The 26,380-nt window shown below is 39.3% G+C and overlaps 1 protein-coding gene across 8 annotated transcripts in view; it reads right to left on the bottom strand.

The window, feature by feature from the left end:
• The window catches only part of ATP8A1 (ATPase phospholipid transporting 8A1), a 221,078-nt gene that overhangs the window by 192,922 nt on the left and 1,776 nt on the right, over positions 1 to 26,380 (bottom strand). The window lies entirely within an intron of this gene.

The raw sequence follows: 26,380 nt of genomic DNA, 5'->3' as shown, positions 1-26,380 counted from the left end.
TGGTTTACATTACAGTTTTAGACAAGACTAACAAGACAGAGGGAATTTCAAATATTTAAAAAATTCAAGAGTACACATTTAATGCTTTTCTGTTTTTGTTTTGTTTTTTCCTTTTGGATGAAGACAGATAAAGGATACACATTTAGGTTTAAACAGGCAACCACCACAATTGTCTAATTCATTATGATCATCTTAATCTTTCCATGAATTAGAATGTATGTTCACAATGAATTTTAAATTTCTTAAGATCTTTCAAGTCCTCTCATAATCATGGTAACAATGCAATAAATTCAGGCAATTTCAAGTGGGAACACCTTGTTGCAATGTTGACACCGCTTTTTAAAAATACATACAAGTTCTAGAAGAAGAGAAAATTTTAAACTGCTTATATTACCTTCTAGTGACAATTAAATGAGACTGGATTAAATCAGTCCTTTATCTCTTTACTAGAAAGGGTCACCAACAGTACTCTATCTCAAATACCCATTTTTTCTTTTCTTTTCTGCCTATCCACTGCCAACTCTTTGTCTCTTCTAAAGTATTCTATGATGCCAAAGTCATTAAACTGTCTCTATGTTGCCACACCCCTCTGTACCTCCCTAGTCCCCAGCAAAACACTTACCACAAGGTTTTGTTACTGCCTGCTTATTATCAGTAGGTCTTCTCCCACCAGAATGGGAACTCTCTGGAGCCATAGCCTAACACCAGTACCAACAAACAGCAGGTACTCAAATGTTTCCCGAATAAATCCCAAATGACAAAGGAGTGGTTACTGGCCCATTTTTTTGTGTGCAAAAGAATGCTTCTCCACCCATTGATAAAGACCATAATGACAGCCATGTGCTGGTAATAAACTGTACAAGAAACCTTGCCTGTGGGGTTTTGTTGTTATATGAAACCAGATCATTTAGGCTTTCTACAAAGGTAAGCATAGGGACCGGGGGCAGTGAGGGACTGGGGGCAGTGAGGATCCGTGCAGTGTGTGCAGGGGAGTGAGAACAGAGCAATACTGCTGATGCACAGACAAGGGGCTGGGTAAAGACAGGTGAGGTGTGGAGCAGAGAAAGCACCCAGGCTGGATCCTGGAGGACCTCGCATGCTTGTGCAGAAGTCTGAATCACATCCTCCGGTTGGCAGCGAGCCACGGAAAGCTTTCCAAGTAGGGGAGGCACAAGGTGAGTCACATTTTATACTTTCATTACAAATTTTATACATTTATATATTACTCTGGAGATCATGTAAGGGCACAGCAAGAAGACAGCTTATGAACCAGGAAGTGGGCCCTCACCATAAACCAAACTCGCTCGTGCCTTCATCTTGGACTTCCTAGAATTGTGAGGAATAAATTTCTGTTGTTTATAAGCCACCCAGTCTATGGTATTTTGTTACAGCAGCCCAAATGGACTAAGACATGGATTAGCAAATAGAGGCATATTAATTCTAAAAATTCTTAAAAATCTTTTATTAGATTTTCCTTAATGGGAGCACAAAGTTCATAATGTTCTGTTGCTGGCACCTCAACTGGACAGAGAGCCTCAGGAAAACCAGCTCTCCACTCTGCTCTGAACTGATGTCCTCAGGTTGTGGTTACTTTATGGAACTGGGCTTTTGAGGGCCTGGGTCCTGGATGTTCTAAGCTGAGGGGTTAGGTGTCACTCCTCGCCTGACATACCCGTTGACATTGGGGTCTCAAATGCTGCCTGGTGGAGGTCGACATCACATCTTCCCCTTACACATTAATTTGTATCCAAATATTTTTATGGAGCAAAGGACTCTCCCGGGACAAAGGGATTACAATCAATCCTTTCCCTTAAATGGGAATCAGAGTAATTAGAACAATCCTAATGGACTATTAGGGACCCAACTAAGGTCTGATAATAATGGACCTCTAAAGAAAAACCTCACCAAAACGAGGGAGAAAGTCTAGACTGGTGTTCTCAAGAGTAGGGCCAGTGAAGGGGCTGGGTGGTTCTAGGCATAGAATATTGCTGACGCCTTAGGTTTTCTTCCCTCAGGCACTAGGGAAAACCTTTGGAAAGATGATGCATGTGAAGCTGAGTTTACGGAGCAGAATCCTTGGGGCTCAGGCAGTGGGATGAGCAGGTGTGATACTGGAGAGAGATCTGCACTGAAAGCAGGGAGTGAGGCATTCAGCCAGTGGGAGCAGGTGGTCTCCCCTGCTCTGTCTCCTCGGGGCTCCAGTCCACTCAGCCACACAGGTTCCTCCATCAGCAGCGACACAGAGCCCCACAGGTACCTGAGGTCCACTCCTGGGATGTCTGAAGACCAGAGGTTGCAGCTACCACTGATTCCCTAATTACCCCTAGCAGGCAGTAAAGCAACCTCAGAGATCCTCAGGAATATCTGAATGAATGCACCTTATCCCAGAGGTCCTCAGCAATAGTCCATGAAGGCATCTGGGAAAAAGAGTGATATTCTTACTAATGTGGAATGTGAGAGTTTGCAACTATTATAATTAGAATCTTCAATGAGCCCTTACCTTGCATTGCAGAAACAGGCAGGTGAGGTCTGGGCATAGGGGTAACATATCAATCCAAAGATATGTGGGTAGAGAAAACTATTTTTATGCTTTGTTTTCTTTTTAAAATTTCCTCTGCAAACTGCCCACCTTCAACAGCTATGATGACCACATAAAGAGCTCTGCATTGACATTAAGGCAATGCCTTCACTGAGATACTGATATATAGTGGTGGCAAAGGTAATCAAAGGGAGAATCCACCCCGCCCCCCACTCTGCCTCAAAGAAGGTAAAACTTCGAAGGCACATTTGCTATTCCTTCCCATACATGGTCTATCCTTTGTTTTAAGGAGGGAAGCTCTGTCCCTTAGGATTTGTTTAATAATTTAGAGGGCTTGTTCAGGTAAGTCATTAAAATTCACTAGCAGCTCTTAATCCACCTGACTTTACTCCTAAGGACTGCTGAGGACCTAGCCAGCTTTTGTGCCACCCCCTCACAGATGCAGTGGCAGAGAGTGAGGCTGTGTATCTACTAACAGTTTTCAGAGTCTTCCTGGAAGGTCAGGCCTTTGGAGCCTTCTTTGTCCTTAATTTATGTGAAAGATAAAGTTTGCTGAGACAAAGAAACACATCTTAATCACTCTCTTCAGCATCTCCCACAGCTCTTCCTAGCACAATAATTGCACACAGAAGGCACCCAATGCTTGTGCATTCATGAAAATGGACTCAAAGAGGTTAGGCTGACTGCTTCTGGGAGCCCCTCAGTGACCCATCCAGGGTCAGTACTGAGATGGTCCACAGTGAACTCCGAAGCCCATCGTGGAATACATTCAAACCTCATATCAAGAATACTCAAATAGACACTACCTGGTAAATGGCAAAGCCAAGAATAAAACATGATGTTAGGTAGTTACTCTCTTTAGGCTTCAGTTTTCTAGTCCATAAAATAGAAATATTGTATGGAATAGTTGGTACTAAATGGAAGTATTTATGCAAAGTACTTAACAAAATGCCTAATATTCAAGTACACAATAAATGCAATCTATTATACTTAAACAGTCAACAGCAGCAGACAATGATAAATTCATATGTTGAGCCTCATAGAAATGGGAAGCTGGCACACTGCCTCCCAAGTAATGTCCAGAGTGGTAATTCTTTACCTTGAAATTGCCAATTCACCTGCTTCCCCTGTTACACTGAGAGTTATCCAAATATTAGACCTCTGGCTCACAGTAAGCACTCAATGTCTGATGAATTTACAAATGAGCAAAAACATATTTAGCAATATCAAGAATAGATTCCTCTCTTAGAAGCAGACACACGTTATCCAAGCCGGTAAGATTGATGCACAAATCCAAAATGACAATTAGTAAATTTATGATGAGAAATAATTGCCATAAGAACTAGAGTAATTGAAGTCTCATAATCAATTCAGTTCTCCCATGTTGGCCTACGTAGAAGATCAAATGACCAAGTGAAACTGAATGGTGAGCATCGAAGCAACACCACTGGTGGATGACATAAGTCTAAGCATCGGGCTAGCACAGCCTGATGCACCCAATCCCACGACAGGGGTAGACGCACCCATAGGACCAAAATCTTCTAAGTCTCTTGGAATACTTTGGCACTGGGGCCATGATATTTCAAATCTGTTGGCCAACATATCTCTTCCCCTCCACAGAGCTGACAAGAGTGCTGCCAATGTTTAACTCTCTGACTCATCCCTTTCCTGACCATCACCATCTCCTAATTTGAATTGACATTTAATCTGCAGTGGGATTACCATCAAACCGTGTAGGTCGAGGAACAAATCTGCCCCTCTTGCAGGTGACTCTGCTCCTATCATGTTTGATCTTACAAAGAAATAAGAAGGCAAGTTCATTTCTCTCATTTGCAAATTTTTGGGGACATCTCAACATGGTCCTCAAGTACAGACACACAAACTAATGATGGTAGTGATACCACATACACACTCCTTCCCTACATTTTGGATTCTCCAGAAGAATCACTCAGGCATTCACTCCAGTGTCCTCAGTGCTCAGTCAGGCATTTGACATCCACTAACAGCATCATTACTCTTAACAACCTACAAGTTCTATAGAGAAAATCTTGGGACATTCACATGCCCACCACTTTCAGGAATAGAAAGGAACAAGGTTTAACAGTGGCTTCTGAAACACCTTAGCTTCTTTCAATGTTGCACTCTCCAACATCTGTAATATCTTAAAACCCACCAGAATCAAACCAGTCTCCCAAAAGAAACTATTCTGGACTCCTTTTTATTAAAATGAATAAGAAAGCTTTTCCTCATTTCAGCCAAATAGAATAGACAAGGATTCAGTAATTCAGAATTCCAGGTACATTGAAAATTCCATATTTAGTGTTTGTAATATCCCACTTGACTATTATTTCCCCCAGTGGAAAAGCAGTTTTGCCTTCTGAATTGTGGTTTATTTTAATTCATAATAAAATTACTTAGTATTGTAATGACAAAATTACTTAGAATAAGCACACACCAAACTAGAGACTTTACCAGGCCAAATTCTGCATTCTTAGTTATAAAATTATCAAATGCTATTTCCAGACTTCAGAAAGATGAAGAATTATAGGGAAATAAAGAGTCCTTTTATTATATAATACATTGTATATATATTTTATTTATTTAAAATATATTTTATAAACTTCATTTTATTATATATTACATATCATTATATAATAAAAATAAAGATGCCGATGGGTCACCATCCTAATTGTGGCCCTGAAGTGAACAACTGTCCATCTTCCCCTAACAGTGGTCAATCATTAAACCCACATAGTGGTTCTCAGGTGAGCTCTGGTTCTTCCACTGATCACTCATGTGATGCTGCACAAACCACTTACTATCTGGGGATTATTCTCTTCCCTTGTGAAATGAGGAAGCCAGGCTAATAATCTGACATTCTTTTTCAGCTCCAAAGTCCTGTGCAATTAGTATCCGCTGGGCACCAGGAAGACAAAAGCCAGTATCTCATTTGTTCATAAGAACAGGGAAATTTTTAAAATTAAATTAAAAAGTTTCCCTACTTGAGGCAGACGTTTCACAGCAACAGCTGCCTTATATAATCTGCAGCCAGAACTCAGTCACAAAATCAAATGGTATTTTGTGATCATGGCTAAATCTCCATATTTGAAAAGAAGACAAGTAGTGACTATAATCTGTTGCCAGCAACTACCTGGCATCCACCTATTGACTACAGGGTTACTGAGTATGTTGACATATAGTTTTCCTTTCTTCCTCTGCCCAGATTCATGGTCACGTGCTTATATGCACACAGTCTAATGTAACAGAGAAGAAAAATGCTCAACTGTTATTTAAGTGAAAGGCTTTTAGTTCTCTCATACAATTACAGCAGAAGTATCATCTCTGAAATTCCCATTTCTCATCACAAATATCATGACCCAATCAGTAAGACCCATTGTTCATTAGTTCAATCATTCATTCAACACATTTCAACATAAGTTGAATGTAAGTGCCTACTAAGTGCCAGCCATTTTTTTAAAAGCTGCAGAAAATAAGATAAGGTCCCTTCTCTCAGTGACTTATTTTCTAGAGGAGAGGAAGATAATTATACATCATGGTAAGCGTGATGAAGAAAATAAGTGATTAATAGAACTCTGTGCTTTGGCTTCATCATCCATATAATGGAGATGATGATAGTACCTACTTCAAAGGGGGATTGTTGAAGACCCAATGAGCTAATAAATGCAGAGCACAATGCCTAGCATACACAGTAGCTGTTCTCATTGTCGTTGCTGTTATCACTACTGCTGTTGCAGCTTTACACTGAGTGATAAGGAAAGGCCTCTCTCTGGTGTAAACCCAACCAGGGTAGAGCAGGAGCAGAGACCTGGAGGCAAGAATAAGCCTGGCATTTCCTGGTTCATGAGGACCAGTAACAGTGAACAGGGACAGCATCAAACAAGAAGAGGCAGGGCCAGGTTAAAAGAGATTTGAATTTATATTCTTTACACAGTAGGAATCTGCTGAAAAGTTTCAGGCAGGAAGATCATTTTGAGGCTACTGTCACAATCCAGTTAAAGGATGATAGGGCCTGGGTGAGGTTGCAGTGACAGAGATGAAAAGAAGTGGATGTACACATGATACTCTTTGGAGATGAAGCTGGTCTGACCCACAGAGGTTCCCCATGTCTCTCACTATTATTCCACCATTGTATGATGCCACCTATACCCACTGGCTGACACTACTCCAAACAAAAGCCCAAGACTTGAAAGAAACTTAGGATTTTAAGTACAACCAATGATTAACCACTTAATAGAATTCTCTTTCCAGTCAAACAATCCTGTCCTTAGACATTGTGCATCTTTTCTCGTTATATCATGCTAATCAATAATACTGAAAACACCAGGTACACTCAAGGACGACATTACAGAATCGTGACGGGGAGCACAGAACACGGAGTGAGAGAGACTGTTTAGGTCCATCAGTTATGAGCTCTGGTTACCTTAGACAAATTATTTAACGTGAGCTGTCCACCTTCTTTTACAGGTTTTTGTGGGGATTAAATGAGATAATGCATGTGTGTAAAGCACTCAGGACAGTACCCGACCCCTCATGCACAAACAAAAATTCTAGCTATTATGTTTATTACTGAAATCAGACAGGCAGACTGTGGGGCAAAGTAATAGGCTTTGTAGTCAGATCTGTGTTCAAATTTAGATGATGACACTTTTACATAATACTGGGAATAACATAATTTTATGTTCTGAGCCTCAGCCTCCTCCGCATAAAATACAGTTATTGTGAGGATGAAATGACATTATACTAGCAATGTAGCACAAAACTTGTCACTCAAACCGTTCCTGTCACCCTACTCCATATCCAGAGATAATAAAGTTAATCTCCCCTTCAACATACTTGAGATGGGAAAAACAAACGTCTTAAGGACACTAATGTAAGTATTACTATTTTTTAAATTTTTGGATAATATTTAATTAAAGCTGCGACCAATAAGTAGACAGCAAAAGAATGGATTTTACCTAATTTTATAAATTAATATTAAATAAGTACATATTTCCTCCAAATTGTCATCTGTATGGGGGTTATACAACAGAAAAACAGAGGTGGGTAGTAGGAGGGAGAAGAGAATAAGATACACAATCATTCTGTTGCCTGGTAACATGGTTATAGAACCATTGAGTTTTTGCAGACTCAACTTTACCGCAGTTATAAGTAAGGCAGTAATTGGAATCAGAATATATATTATATTATCTCCTAAATATATTCAGGAGAGTCCAATTATATCTCCTTTTACTCAATGGCTTCCAATATTAGACATTAAAGAGACCACATTAATTGCTTACGTTTCTTGAGCTAGAAGGAGGTCATTAGACAAACGGTCATGCTTGCAACATCATAGGATCTGATGAAAGAATATTGACTGGAAAACTAGCCAGAGACTTTAGAGGCACAACTGTAGAACTTAGGTGTGATTAAAGGCAGGTGCTACTTAGTAGGAAATTACGAACATTACCCAGGGTCCTTTCCAAAGGTTTATGTGTTTTTATTTTGTTCCCTGAGAAAAATAAGAATAATTAAAAGTTCTCATCTAATAATTATTTTGGCTCAAGTTTCTGGAAGAAAACAATCTTTGGCTAAATAATTTAGGTTTGTCTTTTATTTATTTTGTTTTTAATGGTATCTTACTATACATATATTGTTTATATAATTAGAAATGCAGAGGCAGGTACTGGAACCACGGAAGAGATCTGAAATCCCATGTTCTGCGTTGTTGGAGCAGAAGAGTGATTTCAAATGTTCAGTTGTGAATCTGACAGCAGCTGCTCAGACAGAGAGGGTACAAAAGGAAGAAACCACCACTCAGGAAACAATGAACTGTGTACTTTAAAGGTTAAGACTTATACATTACATTTTCAAATACGGCATTGAAGAAATCAAACACCTTTAAAAGGACGGAAATTAAATAGAAACCACTCAGCAATATGTCTCAAATTTCTAGACCACGACTGCAATAGCCAGAGGGGAAATGAAATTTTCAATTGCATCAATATACCTTCCAGGTACCAAGTGTTGATTGAGCCTCTATGCAGTAGGCATCTACTGCTAATTTCAGCTCAGCATCTGCTTCTTCTGAACAGTTCTTTGGTTTTCTTTGGAAAACTCTCCTTCCCCAACTGTAGGCAGTCTTGAGGGACCTGTTCATCAAGATACCAATCTTCTTTCTGACTTAAAGGTGGGCACATGGCCCATGCTAAGCTAATCATAGTCAATTTGCATTCTGGACACATGAAAAGGCTGAGCACAGATAAGATTGATTCGGTGGCACCTTGAAGTAACTATCCATTAGTCAAGCTGCCTTGGATCACCCTTGACCTTCCTGTAAAGCTTTTCATTTGACTCTGGGAACTACTCTACCTACTTAAGAATATGCTCAGCTTCCACATTATGGAATTTTAGGGGAGGCATTTCAGTCCTCTGCTGGAAGCCAAGTCCTGTCCCAACGCCCATCTAAAATAGGTGGGCATTGACCCTGGACCTGGACTTGGCTAGTCAACTTCTTCAGGAAGCTGAACTCTGTTCCCTGTACCCCAATCACTAGCTGGCTTTTCTGCTTTGCTTGGAATGATGACCTAGAACCACAATGCAACTACCCTGCCCAAAAAAATCACTAGGCTGCCTAGAACCTTCCCCAACAGGCCCTACTTGCTAGATCACATCTGCTCCGACATGAGCAGATGCCCTGACCAAGCCCTGAGTCCAGCATTTTCTGGGATAACCGGCTTGTCACCCTAAGGAAATTGCACAACAGCCAAAAAGATTTCCACATCCCTAGCTTCCTCTCCTTTACCCTCTTTTTCTGCAAATGTGATGTATCTAAGTTATAATGAAGGTTGGAACAAAGAATATCCACTTACCCTGATGATGTAAAACATGGTTATCTACTTCAAAAAACTGGTTGCTTTTCATCTTACAAAAGAGTTCAATTTTTTTAAAAGAATTATTGAGTGATGAGGAGAAGGGAACTTTCCTTCTCATATGGAGAACTGCTCGTGGTCAGAGAGCCAGTGAGTACCAGAACCAGGCCAATATTTGGAAACTGATAAAGTCCAGCCCAGCTCTAAAGCTTTAACATTCATGGATGCATTCATTCATTCACCAATTAAGCTTGCCCTGACCTCTCCCTCTAACTCTGTTTCTCCTCTACTGGGCCCTATTCTACCTCAACACATTTTTTCCAACCACGACCCTCTCCTACCCTCATGACCTTGTTAGATGCTTAGATATCACAGCGCCCTCCCTGATCATTCTTCCTTGAAATGTCACCTCCAAAGTTTTAAACATATAGTGGTTTTGACCACTTTTGACCACTCCAATAGTAATCTTTTGACCTATACACATAGGTATATAGCAACTGAGAATAATTAGTAACAGATGTTACAGATGTACCTAACTTATGCACTGAGGACAAGACAGACATAAGAGTACATGTAAGCATCTATCAGGTAGGTTACTCTAATACGGAAGTACATAACACTTCAAAGAAGTCTCTTGCATGTAATAAATGTTTACTAAATTTTCCATTTTAATATCAGGCATGAAAAAATTTCTCATACTTAATAGTCTTGTCCCTATCCTGATACTCGCGCTAATATATTTTCCTATCAGGACTCGTCATTACCATAAATGGTAATGATATCTTTAAGTGTCTCTGTGGGCACTGATCTGAAAATAAAGTGTGAAAACAACATTTCTTGTCTAAAACAGGAAAAAAAAAAAAACAGTGGCTTAACACTTCCTGAACTCATGCTGAATTGCAGCAAACTCCAAAAGTAGTACTATGAATTGTAAGTGGTAGACACTGGAAAAAGCATTCCTGACATTCAGAGGAAAGGCCATCCTTGAGCAGCATTACATGAAAATCTATGGCATGTCTAGTGTTGGGCCTCACACATAGGAAGCACTCAACTTCCTTGGCTGCCAGCCTTGGCTATTAACCCAGGAAAATAATCATCTTGGGCATGCTGAGTTACAGGAAATAAAAATAAAACATTTATTAATGCCAAATCATGCTTAACAGGAAGAGGAAGAAGACTAATGAAAGATGAAAGGAAATTAATGATATTGCCTTGGGAATATCCCATAGATCACTTGGTCAGATAGAAGAAATAAATAGCATCTTCCCAATATAGATTTAAAAATTGGCACAGAAACAGACTGCACTAGCAATGAGGGCTTTCAACTACCAGATATGTACCAGGTATCTCCTGAAAGTCTCAATTAACTAAAAGCATCGTTGACTTGTCTAGGCATCAAATTTATCTCTGGGAAGATACAGGAAACAAGATGAGGAACTGGATTGGATTCTAATCAATGCAAAAGTGATAAAGTAGTAATGATACTCATAGAAAACATAACTGTACCAAGGAACTTCTGACACTCAAAGAGGGGAACATCTGGCTAAGCTAGACATATCTTCCAGAATTCGGGAGGACACATTTCAAGTTATCATCAAGACCCGAAATGGCAGAAGTCCAGAAGGCTATCTAAAGCAACACACTGACTAATTGTGAAAGGTCCTAACAAGGAGGAAATAGAAGGCATATTCAAAGAGACCACTGCTGTTGCACAGGAAGACCGTAACAAGTACAAGAAGATAAAAAAAGACCATGGGAAACATTGGAAATTGGCTCACACGTTCAATACAAATAACAGATGCACAGACATCTGAGAATAGAAGAAAGGTGTTTTCAAAAATGTTAGAGACTACCGAAATGTTTTCTTCCTTCCATTTGGAATGCAAGGAATTGATGAAATAGGTCTGTTGCCTGCAATAGATGGTGTAATGTTAACAGATAATAAAATAAAAAGCAGAACTTCTCAACTCCTACTTCTCCTAGGTCACTCCATCCTCTATCAGGGATAATCATCTTAAGACTAGAAAGATTAGAACAAACATTAGTTGGAGGAACTACAGCAAAAGAGAAGGTAGGAGATTATCAACAACCACAAAAAGAAAAGCTAGCACGTGGCTGCTCTAAATGATTTCATATCTTGTAGCATATATATATATATAATTTTTAGACCTACAGAACTGTGAGAACCTGCAGAATAGTTAAGTAAACTGTCACTTATCATAGAACTATAATGAAGGAAAGAGGTTCCAAAGATGCAGGAACTACTGCCCCAGTGTTCTAAAAAGGAAAGAAGATGCATCCTGTACATTATAAACTACTGTTAATGAAAATAGCGGTCCACAGACGTGCTCGCAGAGTTCACTGATTTATATAATGGGAACTACACCTTCTATGGTAAAAAAAAAAAATTTTAAATAATTAATTCAGAGGTTAAAAAGAACATTTCCCTTTTGTATCAAGAATTCAGTTAACACTGAGTAGGACTTCACTGTTTTGAAAGTCGTGTTTCTCATACACAGGATGTACACTCAGAGATTAAAAAGGAAATTTTCACCTTTAAAAAAGGTCCTTTACATTACTAAGCCTGAACAATAATGTTATTGGTCAATGAGTTTGAGGTCAATGCCAGTGGAAACTCAAGTGCAGATGATGAAAAGGGAGGTAGGTGTTGACCACTGGGCACAGAAAGCTTTCACAGACTTTCTTTCCTTCTCTTTTTTCAAATACAGCCCTCAGCATTGGATTTCAACAAGGATTTCAAGCTAGGCCCTATTCTTATAAAATCGAGACCCACAATTCTAAGATTATGTAACAATGCAGACTCACAACCATCTGACAAACATCCACAGAGGGGGCTGGAATTGGAGCACTCCTTTGGTTCCCCGCTGCCCGCAAGCCCTTCTGAAGGAGCCTACCCTGGGGCACACTCTCAACTCCTGTCCCTCTTCCCCTCTCCTGGCCTAGTACCCCGGGCCTGGGTGTCTGGGTCAACATGGGGCATCTGACCAGCCAGGCCAAGTGGATTCCCTTCTGGGGATGCAGACTTGTGATCCAGAGACAGAGGCAGAGGCAAGAGACTCGGCACTCAGCAGGTACTGTGACGGAGAGTCGGGCTGGGGGTCGGGGGGCGCAGCACAGCACCCTGAAGCCACATGCTTGCCACAGGTATTAAAAGGAGAATGGAAAAGACGTACAGAGAAAAGAACCAAGGTAACACTGGGCAGAGGAAGAGACCTCAACAACCGAGTCACACGAGGCTCTGCTGGGATCCAAGAGGATCTTTTGGACAGTTAAAGTCAAAGCCTAAGGTGATGAGGGCTCTGAAGCCAGACTGCTGGGGTTCCAATGAGAGGATAAGGACACACATGGTACAATTAATAAATGCACAGATGACATGAAAAAAATCAGAATTCAGGAAGGTTTCAAGAGGTTGAAAAAACTGAAGGTCCCCTACTAAGGCCTAAAAAAATCAACTGCGCAAATACAACATGGGGGACAACTGGCCTAGCAAAACGTGGAGCGAATAAATGGTTTCATTGCTTTCTTAGCAAGAAATAACTTGCAAAGATCTAGAGCTGTGAGAGAATGGAATGGGCTGCCTCAAAAGTGGGCAGGATTCCCACCACTGAGAGGTATGCAGGCTATAGCAGGGATAGTGTGGCACTATATCACTTCTAGGTTTCTTCCAACTCTAGAATTCCACGATCGTACCCTTTTAAGAAGATTTTTTTAAAAAGACAATCATGAAGTCATCAGAGAACCACTAATATAGAACGAATGTATGAGCAAGTTTTCACCGCTTTGTATATGGAAAAGAACTTTAGTTGATAAATTAGTAGATAAAAATGCTTGCAGGATAGTTAACCCCACAGACTTCAGTAGCACTGCACACACAGGAAGATACAACTGAATGATAGTTCTCCATGAGCCAGCCCTTAAAATGTACTGGAAAAACTACAAAAAAGCAACCAGGAAAGTTATCTGAATTATCACAACTTTCATTTTTAGAGCTATTTATGCATTTTAAAAACAGGTGGAAACATGACTGGTTCCAACAGACTAGCCCTCCTTTTATTAAAAGCAGCAGAAAGTTCCAAATAACATCATTTTTCTACCGTATTATTCTCAGAATGAGTCAGTGGAGTTTGACAAGCACCTGCTTCTTCCCTCCACTGTGACTTTACAAGAGAGAAAAAACAATTCATCTTTTTTTTTTTTTAAACAAAGCCTTAACAATCAGACACTGAGAACACCCAGTGAGGAAACTAAAGCCTACCTACTAACTATGACTTTGGCAGAGAAGTCAGTGTAGCACACACAGCAATATAAATGGCCCAAAAGCAAGAAGAGCTTTTTACTCTATGGAACCAGACACTATCCGGGATAAAGAAAGGTGTGACACACTCGTCTATCTATTGAAGACAAGCACTGTCATAATCTGGCATGTAAAATAGCCAATGATTCCACTGAACAAGGTTAGAAAAATAAGAAATCCATAAAGAAGCACTAGAGAACTCCACCACATCCCGACACAGCCTTGAGAATGGGTGTGGCCCTGGGATGGCTTGTCTGCCATCAGCACTGTGGGGAGTATTAAAAAACCCACTGAGACTGGGTAGACAAGACAGACTCAAAGATCTAGGTGGCACTTGCACAAAAGCAAGTAAGGCAGGTCTGGCATCCTTCAGTTTGTCAGGATGTGGCTGAAAAAAAAAAAAAAAAAGACAGAAACCTCCACTAAGCAGATTAAACCAGGATGTGTGAATGACAGCTGGTGGGTTGCAAAGACTTAAAAGACCCAGCACAGTGCTCGGTGACATTGAAGCAATGACACCTACACATGTGTGAGATTGCCATCAGCTCTACCCAACTCATAGGTGAACAAGAACAATGAGAGGATAGATTGAACAGATGCTTCACAAATCTTCTAATGCCATAAATAAAAATCACCCAGTGAAGAAAGAACCTCTTAATGCAATGCTTGTGCCTCCACATACTACCATCACTAATTAGAATCATGAAATCAGCCCCTTAGATCTGCTGGAATACCTGTAGCCATCATTGAGTAAAGTGCAACGGGCCTGTACACAATAATAAGAAAACTCCATGACATTTCAAAACCACTCCAGCATGTTAAAAGTTCAGCTTCCAAAATCTGAACAGCTTGATTATCCCAATCACTCACCAGACGCAGAGTCAAGTAACATTTGTTTAGCACCTACGTTACAGCAAGTGCTTTCATTTAATTTCTCCACTCTGAAGGATGTCCCTACAGTTTGGAGCACCTCAAGAGTCAAAAGAACACGATGATGACATGAGGAACTGCTCTCATCAACTAATCATGGAGTGAAAAGTCCTGGCAATAGAAATTATCAATCCCAAACAGATTAAACCCATGAAGTCCCTACATGTCTATGATCCATAGCAACGAGGAACAGGTAAGACACTAATAGTTATGTTTACTGAGGTTCTAAAGAATATCCAGAGAAAAGAAGATGGAAGAAGTAGAGGACAGAAATCTTGATTTTAGAATAAAGCAATACTTTCTAAGAGAAAAAAAGAAATGCATGCAAATATACATATTTTGGCACATGTGGCTTTTCCCACTCTTTTCTAAGATGCAGGGAGGTTTTCAGTCCTCATCCCAGTGTTTTCTTAGGAAATGGCACCATGATTTCGGGCTCAGGGCCCAAAACTTTAGTCATTTTTGACTCCTTTTTCTCTTTACCACTCCATGTCCTATCCATTAACAAATCTGTTAGCTCTACCTTCAAACTATATCCTGAATCTGACCACGTGTCATCACCTCCACTGACACTTACTAGTCCAAGCCACTATTTTTCTCCTTCTTTCAACTCCTATTCCCAAGACGAAACCAGAATCTCTAGGGATCAGAGAGTTTAAAGCTCCTCAGGAGATTCCAACGTGCAGCCAGCACTGGTCTACTCTCTAGCCAAAAGGCAGATGATTTACTGGTAGGTATCGTTACCATTTTGCCAAAGGAGTCTGAGAGATGTTACATGATTTGTCCAAGGCCACGTATCTTTGAAGAGCCAGAAGTCAGATATTACTCTGGGCCTATTGGGAGCTCCAAGTGCCTCATTTCATTTTCTCTTAATTATTTATAGGGCGTTAACTTAAGATGCTGAGGAAAGTGGGGATAGCACTAAATGAGTTATAGTTTCAACTTTTGTTGTTGTGTCACAAAACAAATGCACTCTACTTTTTCAGTGGCTACTATGTCAAATAGTCTAGTACCAAAGGCAATAAAGACACGTGAAGTGTTAACAGTTAAGATGGTGATTCTATTAGTTTGTGTCCATGGAATTAAAAAAACAAAAGGACAATTCCAGCTGAATATATGAAAAAGTGTCGGTCATCTTATAAAGAAAACTGTTAATGCAGACTGAAGATCTTGGTGTTCAGACTTAGTTAAAATTAAAACACATAGGGGAGCAGTTCACCAACCATAAGGATAAATTCCACAGGGAACGTCTCTTAATAGGATCGAGGTAAATTCAACTCGACACCTGGGGAAATTAAGAAAGCTTTGTTCTCCTTTGCTAATTATATTCACTTGGAAGTCACCAAAAGGCCAACTGTGTAATAATTCTTTCAATGAACTTTAAACAAAAAGACAAGAATCAGTAGCCATCCGGGGTTAAACTGAGCCAACGATTCAGAATTTTCCCTCCCCTCCTAGGTCAAATTCTGGCTTTTTAAAAGGATTCCCATCTGTCGAGTACAAGTCACAATAGCGTCTAAAAGAGTCAAGTCTAAATGCAGATACAATAAGGAGAGAAGAGAACTAAAAATCAAAAATAATCACACAAAGGTTAGACACAATGCACTCGCTCTAAGGCACTGTGGGCTCGTTTTCTGATCCTCAGAGGTGGAAATAATCATTGCATCCTGAAGCTAGAAACCCAGCACCCATCCACGGAGAAATCACACTAGGTAAATTAAGAGTCTCAAAAAATGGGCTTCATCTCAGCAATCAGGGAAGGCAGGTAAATTAGGGCTTGTGGTAAGTTTTCATTTTCTGTGCATTAACCTGTAAAAGACTATTTAACATCACAGTGGGATAAATCAATAATTGTAAACTAAAGAAAATAAACCTCTTGAAAATAAAGTTGCCACAGAAGTTTCAGACTTTCACCAAGTTGTTAAGGTATTTCTTCCTGGTGAAAATGACCACATATGTAGGCTACAAATATAGGATGAATAAAGAGATTAATTACTCCAACATACTAAAAGTAAATAGGTTAGCAAAAACTAGTAATGACACTGCAGAAAAGCTCATATTCATCAAGCTCCCAGTGTAGATACAGCATCAGCTAAAAATAAACTACATGTGTTTACTTTTCACTTGGTTGAACTGAATGTTTAATTCAGAATTTTAAAGAAAGTCTTCAAAACCTAATAACTGAGTATCATTATATAAACCTTATCATTTCCGAGAGGGGAAATTAAGAGAAGTATAATTAGATCTATTAAGTACCCGGGCAATAGACAAAAAATTTACCAAAAATATCCATACTTTCTTGGTTTCTTGGCTGGCAACCTACAAGGCTTTATACAATCTATTCCCCATCCTCCCTACAAGCAAGTAAATTCAAGGATCTACACCGGTGTTTTTCAACATTGCTGCCAATCAGAATTACCTGGGAGATGTAATGTCAACGCTTGGTCCGTATGCCCAATGGATCAGACTGACTGATTCCACTGGTCTGTGATGGGCTGGACATCAGCATCATTTACAAGCTCCCTATTTGATTCACTGTGCAGCCAGGCCTGAGCACCACTGAGGTATACAATGTAGCTATAAGACAGTTCGCATTACACACGTCTCCCACTGCTCTGACCACACTGGACACACTTTTACTAAAGATGGCAGACAGAGTAATTCTTCCTCAGGTCATTTCTCTAACCATTACTCACAACTGTGAAAGTTACAAAAGTTGAGTAAGTCCACCTGAGAACATTTCTCACAACCATTCTGGCACTGATGGTGGATTGAACCCAACTTAAGCTTAAAGTATAGATCAGCACATCAAATTTTGGGTAAAACCTATACAGAGAGATCTGTTTGATTTCTTTGGTCAGAGACAGAACATGCCTGGGTTTTTTGTTGGTTTTTATTTTTTTAAGTGGAATGAGACGGACTAGAAGGGAACTAGAAAGGGTTAACTACTCACAGCAGTTAGGATGACAACACAGTGGCAGAGCAAGGGATCCAGGAAAAATGGTCTTGGACAACAGGGGCACTCAGAACCAAAGAGCTCTAACATGGGGCAACGAGTTTGTCCAGATGAGCTGGCCAAGAGCAACAGTCGGGAGAGTGAAAGCAAACGATAATCAGAACCCTTGGCAGGCCTGGTTTGGCATCAGAACTGCTCACAAGCGCAGAGCCCTGAGTCCAAGCTGGGTCAGGGACCAGGGTCTCCTCTCCCAGAGCAAGGCAGGGCCTCTAGTTCTGGAGCTCTATGAGTTGCTGTGACAGGGACTCAGGGTGATTTATGCCACATCCTTAGAGGGCTAAGTCAGAGCTCTTTAAATATCTCCTACCTCTAAGGTTTTGATGGCTGGGACAGGGCAAAATCTACATGAGGGTGAGGGAAGGATGAGGGGAAAAGATGGACTGCAGATGCTGGAGGAGATTTCTTTTACACCAAGTTGCCTTTCCTTTAAGACCAGAGTCAGCCACAGGGAGCTGAGCCAATTACAGAAGCTCAACGATTCTAAATTGGTGTTGGAACAAACTCTCTCTCTGATTACCCTTGCATACCACTGTTTGCTTGCTTCACTCACGACAGCCAACCTTGTATTCTAAATAGGCCTGACCCACTAAAGTGGTTTCCTGGTCTAGACCCTAGGCTGGCTTTGACCTTCTTATTAATAGTCTCCGCCTAAACTGTCACCTGACTAACCCAATCTCATTATGCACGGCCCCAGATGGATCAAGATCAGTCATCTTCAAAGACAGGCTCACACAAAACAAGGAACAGAGCCTTAATTTAAAACAGACACTTCCCTTTGCCCAATTAGCTGTGAAACGACCCATGAAGCCAAGTTCTATAGTCCCCTTAGATCAATAAAAGCAATGGGAAGATTGCATATAAAAGCATACTACTCAAAGATACTATCTATGTACATATATTTCATGTTAACATTTAAATGAAAACTTACAGGAAAGTAGGGCAGCATGGCTTTTGCTTATCAAATCTATTAAAAAGAGATTTTTTTTTTAATGGGAACAAAACAACAGGCTTCAAAAGATGCCATATGTACTTACATAAAACCTCTAAATTGCCACAGGGGCCATGTCAAAAGCAGTATTATGTAAGTACTAACATAATGTGTAAGGTTTTATGAGACCTTCTGTTGTAAGGAAGGAAGTTGAAGGCTTAAATCTCTATTTAAGAGCAGAGTATACCCATATGTGTATTTTTAATAAGCTTACTTTAAGCCATGATTTCCATTGTAAAATTTTATATTCTGGAAAATTCCAGTAAATCCTAATATGTAAGCCCCTGCTAGAGGTATAATCTACAGCTGCGCTGTCCAGTATGGCAGCCACTAGCCACATGCAGTAACTGAGCACATGAAATGGGACTAGTGCAAATTGAGATGTACTGTAAATATAAAGTATACAGTAGATCCCGAAAACCTAGTACAAAAAAAGAATGCAAACTATCTCATTATTAATTTTTATATTGATAACATGATGAAACAATATTTTGTATATATTGGGTTAAGGAAAATATAAAAATTAATTTCATCTGTTTCTTTTTATTTTTAAATGTGGCTATTAGAATATTTAAAACTACACACATGTCTAGTATTTGTGGCTCACATTTTATTTCTCTTAGCATTAAGAAATGAATGCCAATTTGATATAAGTAGATTCCATGGAATCATTAGTTAAATCCAGGTTGGTCTAAATTCTGATCTCTTCTGCTAGCGGAAAGGATAAAAAAGAGTAATATCCCTGCTATTATGTAAGGGCTACTGTATGAAACCTTAATAGTAAGTCTGTACTTGTATTTCAGCAGAGTCTACAAAAGTTCAGCAGATAAAAATGAACCAATCTTTCTGAAACAATAGTATACCCAAAATACACCTAGTCAAGTCTAACTAATTGAAAACTTCATTTAAAAATACTTTGTTTTATTACATATGATATAATTTTAAAACTGATGGAGATGAAAATCAACTAAAAAACTCTTTAAAAGGAAATAATTCAGAATGATGGTCAGTTTCAAAATCAATAGCTTCCACCTTATATGTGCTCACAGTCACAAACAAGAACACATAATTTTAGAAAGGATCTCATTCAAAATATCTTCATAAAATATAAATCATCTAGGAACAAATCATTAAAATGGGCAACATTTATTTTAAGAAAACTCTCTCCAGCACATGAAAGAAATACCTATTCATTGGCTTCAATGACTCAACATATGAAAACTAGGCTTCAGTGACTCAATATATGAAAGATGTCAATTCTCTCAATATAAATTTATAAACATAATGATTCAATGATGCATTTGCTGGTTCAAGTGGAAAAATAAAGATGAAAATAACAAGAAAAAAATTAGGGAAAAGAGCAGTTAGAGTAGAAATGTCATGAGGATATGTTTTATTAGTTGCAATAGAGGAATTTGATAACAGGGGCCAAAAGAGACAGACCAAAATAGAGGGGGAAGGGAGAAAAGAGGGAGAAGATGGACTCCAGACATGACTCAACGGTATATGTACATTCAGTATAAAAAAAAAAGCACTTCAAACCAGTACGGGAAGGATCAACTAATAAAATATATGGTTATCATGTCAGGTGGATAATGATTTGAGAAAAAATAAAATTAGGCCCCTACCTCAGATCTCACAACAAAATAAATCCCACGGGAATTGCACATTTAACTGTTTAAAATGAAACCTAAAAGTACTAGAAGAAAAATGTAAGTGAAGAATGATCATTTTCTTCAAACAAGAAATGACATTAAAGAAGACATTTTAAGGAAAAAACTGAAAGATTATATTTAATAAAAATGCATGTGCATGAGAAAACACTATAAGAAAGTTAAAAGATAAACTTTAAACAGAAAAGAGTTAATATCATCAAAATATGGGAAGCACTTAAAATTCAACACCAAACAAACTTCATAAGGGGACATGAATAAACAACCCAGAAAAAAAATCATCACTAAACTTACCAAAATGTGTTCAATCTAATAAGTAAAGTCATGTAAACCTAAAGTTTCTTTTTTTCATTGTCCCTTCACGAGGATGAAAAAGAAGGCTCTCCAGCGCTGGGGCAGGGGTAGAGAAAGGAGCACCTTGTTCACTCTCAGTGGACGTGTAAACTCGGATCATCTTTCTGGCAATTTTGAAATATGTATAAGCATTCATTTAAAAGGTATATACTTTTGACCCAGAAATCCCTTTTCTTGGGACATTTTACAAAGAAATAATTAGAAAAGTGTACAAAGATGTTATTCAAGAGTGATTTTTTTTTTTTAAAAAACCTGAAATGACCCATACGCCCACCTATAAAGGATTCCTTAGTAAATTATTATATACTAACAAAAAAAATGCTAAGCTGCCAAAAAATTAATGATCTATGAATTCAACAAATAATTACCGAAGCCCTACTAAGTGTCAGGCACTGCTCCAGACACTGAAGACATAAGTAGTGACAGTAGACAAAAATCCCTTCCCATGGGTGAAGGTGGTCAAGAGGTACAAACTTTCCAGTTATAAGATGAATAAGTCCTGGGGCTGTAATGTACAGCATGGTGACTATAGTTAAAAATACCATATGGTATATTTGAAAGCTTCCAAGAGGAGATCTTAAAAGTTCTTATCACAAGAAAAACATTTCTAACTACATGAAGTGATAGATATTAACTAAACTTATTGTGGTAATCATTTTGCAATATATACATGTATCAAATCATTACGTAGCACACCTTAAACTAATACAATGTTAGTTATCAATTATATTTCAATTAAATTAGAAAAAATAAATTTAAATATCTCATTCTTCATGGAGTTTACATAAATTTATACTTGATAAGCGAGGATGAAATACTGAGTGGGGAAAAAAAGACTAAAAATAATGTAGACTCTGATGCACTTTTCTTAACAAATAAGTATATTTCTCCTCTCCTGGAAAATAGTTGGAAAGGATATATACTAAAATGCTAACAGTGGTTATATTTAGATGGCATAGACTGGGGTGATTTTCACTGTCTTCTTGACACCTTTTTGCAGTGTGAGTTTTTCCACTGAGCAAGTGTTACTTCTACAATCAAGAGAACAAAGTTAAGCTCTTCCACTAAAAACAAAGTTCAGAGTTACCCATTCATCTGACAAACACGGCAGGTTACTCTGTGGCAGGCAAGGCTGTTAAGTGTAGAGCATACAGCAATGAAGAGATCACACCAAAATTGTTCCCTTCGTGGTGCTCAGGTTCCAGTAGGAGGGTATCAAGTAGGTCTGATTATAAGCCATCTCGAGTTCACCTCATCTCTAGCTCATAAGATTCATTTATCCATTCAACCAACATCTGAGCTCCTACTATGTGCCAGGCAATGTCCTCAGTGGGAGCAATGCATCAGTAAACAAAACAGACAAAAATCCCTGCCTTTAGGGAGCTTCCTATTAAGAGAGAAGAGCATTGAAAGATTTGGGCTCAGTGAACAATGAAGAATGAAACTGTTGCCTTGACAACATTTACATTGTAATGAAACTACGTGAATAGAGACCCAGGAAGAAAACACTGTGCTAACTCCAAAGGTATATTCTGACCTACACAATCTTTCCTATGGCTGTAAGGCAGGCATATGATTCAATTCTGTTTTTGCGACAAGATCATGAAAAAAACGACTGATGTACTATAGATTAGAAAACCTAAAATAGTTTAGTTCTGCCATACCAAATATCTCCAGAATTACACTAAGTAAAATGACATGTGTTTGGAGATTCTCAAATATTAAATCAATTATCACTATGCTCACACACCACCTCTCTCATAGTGCCACGTCAGTTAGAGATTTTTAACTCTTCTTCATGTTTCTTTTGGGACCTCCTTCATGTTCTTTTAGAATCTCCTTCATTCACCAGATCTTTTTGTCCTAACTCCCAATTAGCTGGCAGACAGCAGGTGCATAATACATGCTTTGTAAAAGAACAAAGAGTCTTAGTCATCTTTTACCTGGACATCTGAAATAGCCTCCTAAAATTTTCGCTTTAACAATTCATATAGAAACTACATCAGTGATCCTTTTGCTATCTTTTAAGTAAATGAAACATAATATTCTATATAATTAGAAACATTTTAAAGTTGCCATTTATACAGACCAGTTTAGGAAAACAATCCCTAAAACAAGTCCTAAACTTATCACTTAAAACGTTTTACATAACCAAATGAATGTTTTACATTTTAGCAGTATAATATTCAGCAGAAGAAAATGCAAACCATTGGACAGGTATGTATTTTTTGTGCATTTCCTTAGTTTTGAACAACTGAATACTTAGTATTTTGTAAATTATGAGCTCTACAACAGTTCTCTGATTCAAGCAGGAGCTGTGGGCAACCTGAGTATCTGATGGTGACTGAGCCTATTAGTTGCCTACCCAACAACCATTCTCCCTTCTTCCTTTGGTAACACGACACTGAGTAATGTGCCTGGCTAGAATACTCCATTTCCCAGCTTCCCTTGCAGATGGGAGACAATGCAAAATAAGCAGTAGTCTTTGTGCAACACTTCCAGGAAAAGCCTTTCATCTCTTACTCTTCCATTTTTTCCTGCCTGGAACTCCTAAACGATGGCTGGAGCCCCAGGGACCAACGTCATGACTTTATGGAAGTTATACCCTCAGGATGGAGAAGCAGAAAGGCATAGGAGCCAAGATCCCTTACTACTTTATGTAATGGGCATAGCCAACCTGGACTGACTATGTGCATACTAGTTTTGTTTTACTTCTTTTGTTTTTTGGGGTTTTTTTCCTCCTCCATATTAGTTTTACAAGAGTCAGGAAAAACTCTGCTTTGTATAAGTCGCCATTATTTCAGTCCCTGTTTCTAGCATTATTAATGCTGTGTTCAGAGACTCATTTGATTTAGCCGGGGGTAGAAGTGAAGAGATCTAGAATTCCTAGCCTTCTGTTTTATCTAGTCTTGCTTTCTGGCAAATTTATCTTCTATCAGAGTTTCAACTATTATCTCTGAAACTTCAGAGTCCCAAGTTTGGTTTTTCCCACATCTAACCTCCAAATTTCTAAGTATCTTCAAAACATTTGCATGTTCCACAATTACTTTAAAATCTGAATTAATATTTTCTGTTATTGATCCTCGCCAATTTCCTTAACTTTTAAGAGATTTTCCCAATCAATCAGGGTAAAGCAGAGTTCCTCAAAGTGTGTTTCACCTGCACCAGAATATCCTGGGAAGCTCATTAAAAATGTAGTCTCCCAGTCCCACCCAAGATCTACTGAACAGAATTGTCACGAGTCAGCCCAGGAAACTGCAGTTTTAATGAGATATCTAGGATCTTGTAAACATTAAAATTTGAAATTACTGCTTGAGAATCTCCTTTTATTTTACCACCTGTCTCCTGCCCTATATTCACTACGTCCGCTGATGTGAGCTTTGTGACTTCATTTCCTACCATTCTCCCCCTCACTGTTCCTTTTTCACACCCGACTCTCTCTTGCCTTGAGGCCTTTGCTCTGGCTGTTCCCTCTGCCTGGAATACTCTTCCCCCATATCTCCACCAAGCTAACTCCTTCATCTCCAACTTTTTATTGAAGGCTAACCTAACCAACCTATTTAAACTGCAATCCATCCACCATCCTCACACATCTCACCTTCTCTTTATTCTTCCCACAGCACTTATTACATAATGAATTCTATAATTTGCTAATTTACTGTGTTTGCTGTCTCTTGCCGCACTAGAATGTAAGCACCTCCAGGGCAAAGCTTTTTCTGTTCCGTTAACTGATGTATCCTAAGTACCTGGAACAGTACTTGTATGAGTATGATTTACTCAGAAACATCTCTGATTCTTACCTTCTCATTCTCACTCTCCATTTCACTGATAATCCTGGCCTTTGTCATTTTTAGACTTTTCTTTTTTTTTACAATAGAGTCTACCGCCAGTGCCATTCCCTCCAAACTATGCAACATACTTCGAGACTTATCTTTCTAAGACACTCTTTTGGTAATGTCACTCTGCTTATAACATTTTGGCTCCTAACTGACCCTGTTAGAGACATTACACATTGACGTCATGATTGAATGAGAAATTGGATTAAATGAACTCTAAGACCCTCTTCAAATATTCAATTCTATGTCTATTTGACTCTTGGCATTCAAAATGCTCTGTAATCTAGCAGTGCTTTATCTATCCAAATTGACATCCTACTCCTTCCAAGTTTCCCTCTGCTTCTGGCCAATTTCCTTAAGAACTCTCAAATAAGCCATGTTCACTTTCATCATTTTTTCAATTGGTTACTTTCTGCCTTTAATACCCTCCCGACTACTGAATAAGATGGCAACATCATTTAGAGCCTTGCTACTCAGGCCTGCAGGGCCGCGTCATCCAGCATTACCTGTGAGCTTGCCAGAAACACAACTCCAGCCCCACCCCTGATCTACTGATTTAGAATCTGCATCTAACAAGATCCCTGAGTGATCCGCGTGCACCTTAAAGTTTGAGAACACCGGTGAGTGCCATCTCAAATCCTTCCTCAGTGAAGTGTTTGCTTGGTAGACCTCATGCTGTCATGTCCTGACCTTCCACAGGACTTACAGCACCCACAGCGAGCACAATGTCCAATTAATAACATCCCCTCTTAATTATTTATTCCTTATTTCACGTAAGTCCTTTTGCCCCAATTTGGTTGTAAAAAACTTGCACATAGGACAGCCATGCATCTGGCTAACCTGCATGCAGGGATCAGAAATCCATTCAAGTCACTTCAAAGAAAAAAGAGCCTGTTCTAATGCTACTTAGGACTGGGACTAGGAAAGTCAGGGAGGGAGGTAATCCAAGGTCTAGCCATCCTCTCTCAGCATTTGTGTCTCTCTGCCCCATTCCTTCCCTCCAATCCATTTTCTCTCCTATCTTCCTCTGTTCACTCACAGTTTCTCCTATCAGCAGCATTTGCATGACCTATTACACCCATTCTATCCTCTACCAGCCTGTTCACCTCTGCCCCTTTCTGCTTCAATTTTCACTCTAAGTCTCTAAGCTTAACTCTTCCCATGAGAGAGATGATCACAAGAGAGAATCTTTTTGAGCCAAACCACAAGGTTACAAGTGTCTGAGCACCTATGGATTGTCTGCCCTTGGGTCAGGAGCTCATCCTGGCCCAATCAGCTGAAGCCAAGGAGGCTGCAGTTCAGAACAAGGCCCTTCAGGCAATGGGAGCTGTCAGAGGAGAATATTCCTTCGGAAGGAAAAGTGTGGGTAGAGCAGGCAATGAGCCACATTGCCAGCCCACAGAGTCATTGTTTATGTTGTCCTCACCACAGTCCTGAGCAAAATGCTGAGCACATAATAAACTGAAACCAACCAATATGGGAGGGAAGGGTCATTCACCAAGCACTACTATGCCCCTGACACTGTGCTGGATGCAAAGGGAATACAAAGATTAAATAAGAAACAGCCCTTGTTTTCCCAGCATTCTTAATCCAAACATGTCACTGAACTAGCTTCGACCTTGGACAAGTACCACAGTTTCCTCAACTATCAGAGGGGACCACCTTCATCAACAGGAGCATCATAAGGTTCCATAAGGTAATCTTTGTGAAAATGCTTTGAAAAATACATATGCCAATCAAAAACAATAACGTAGTCTCTCAATACTAATAAAATCCTCTCACATGCCACAGGTTTGCATTGTTTTCCGGTCTTTGCTCTTTTCCCATTTCCCACAATATACAATCCATAAGTCGCTA

The sequence above is a fragment of the Equus przewalskii genome, chromosome 3, assembly GCF_037783145.1.
Source record: "Equus przewalskii isolate Varuska chromosome 3, EquPr2, whole genome shotgun sequence".
Classification (NCBI taxonomy): Eukaryota; Metazoa; Chordata; class Mammalia; order Perissodactyla; family Equidae; genus Equus; species Equus przewalskii.
The sequence above is the reverse complement of the archived record's forward strand: the minus strand, read 5'-3'. Positions and strand labels throughout refer to the sequence as shown.